General features: G+C 39.5%; 1 pseudogene; it reads left to right on the top strand.

Moving 5' to 3' along the window:
• The first annotated feature begins 853 nt into the window (after positions 1-853).
• LOC114052896 lies at positions 854-1249 on the top strand (annotated as a pseudogene).
• The last annotated feature ends 337 nt before the right edge of the window (positions 1250-1586 follow it).

The raw sequence follows: 1586 nt of genomic DNA, 5'->3' as shown, positions 1-1586 counted from the left end.
ATCTCTATGTCTTTGCAGAGGTCTGGAATGCACTCCCTCCTCATCTCTGCCTTTTGGAATCCCTGGCATCTTTCAAAGCTCTACTTAAACACCATCCCCTACATGAGGCCTTTCCTGATTTCTCCCTTCCCCCAGCTACCAGTGCCTCTCACACCAAAAATGAAACCAAAAAAAAAACAAACAAAAACCTCTATTTATTTTGCATAATTTTGTATATATTTACAAATGGTGGTAGGAGCAACATCTTTTCCACACAGCTAAACTATTTTTCCCCCAAAATTCAATGAAACTGTCTGAAGACTTAATAGGTCCAGGGGACTAAGGTCTAAACCATTCAGGTATCTTTCTGGGCACCTCAGAATAAGAGCTAAGTGAAGAAGGAAGTGGGGGCTCCCTGGACCCAACACATACTGCTGACCCACAATAAATGTGGAAACAAGACAGTTTAAGCCCAACTGAATCAATGCTGTATCTTTGTTGAATATCCTTTCCATGTTATTGTTTTGTTAAGTATAACTTTTTTTAAAATATTCGATGATCTATTTCATTCCAGTCCCTACTGGTAAACATCAGATTGCCCTGACTCAGGCCTAGAACATAAATTCCCTGAGGGAAAAGATTGTTTGGCTTTTATCTCAGTATTCCCAACATATATTACTGTGGTTGGCACATAGGAAGTGCTTAAATAATACTTTTTAAGTGATTGATTTGTTATTTGTCTCCAGAGCTGAACTTTCTGCTTTCCAAAATGAGAGCTTTAGGTTCCTCCAAAGCTTCATGAGATTTCCCACACTTCCCATATCTCTCCGCGCTCACCCATCCCATCCTCTTTCCTCCATCTTGCAGCGCTGCCACCATGGTGCCCATGAACGTCCTGGCAGATGCTCTCAAAAGCATCAACAATGCAGAAAAGCGAGGAAAACGCCAGGTTCTCATTAGGCCATGCTCTAAAGTAATTGTCCGGTTCTTAACTGTAATGATGAAGCATGGTTACATTGGCGAATTTGAAATCATTGATGATCACAGAGCAAGAAAAATTGTTATGAACCTCACGGGCAGATTAAACAAGTGTGGTATCATCAGCGCCAGATTTAATGTTCATTTGAAAGATCTGGAAAAGCGGCTGAATAATCTGCTACCCTCCTGTCAGTTTGGGTTCATTGTGCTTACAACCCCAGCTGGCATCACAGACCATGAGGAAGCAAGACGAAAACACACAGGAGGTAAAAGCCTGGGATTCTTTTTCTAAGGGTGTAAAACATACATACAAATAAAAATGCTGCAATGGAAAAAATAAAATAAAATAAAATGAGTGGTTTATTTCAGCTGTTCACTCGGTCTTTTCCAACTCTAAATCCTATAATGGTAAAGTGTCTACAAGTTACACCCACCTAAAAGACAGTTCAAGTTATGTATGTGTTTTATATGTTGTGAGGGAGGGAAGAAATAAAACCATGCGTATGTATGTGTGTACACATATATTCATTATATGTATATTTACATGCATAGCTTTATTATACATAGTACGGTATAACTTCATCTGTGTGTATAATGTGTGTGTGTGTGTGTGTGTGTGTGTGTGTGTG

The sequence above is a fragment of the Vombatus ursinus genome, unplaced genomic scaffold, assembly GCF_900497805.2.
Source record: "Vombatus ursinus unplaced genomic scaffold, bare-nosed wombat genome assembly UNPS02014810.1, whole genome shotgun sequence".
In the NCBI taxonomy this organism is placed as follows: domain Eukaryota; kingdom Metazoa; phylum Chordata; class Mammalia; order Diprotodontia; family Vombatidae; genus Vombatus; species Vombatus ursinus.
Note: the sequence above shows the minus strand (reverse complement) of the source record. Positions and strands in the feature narration are given on the sequence as shown.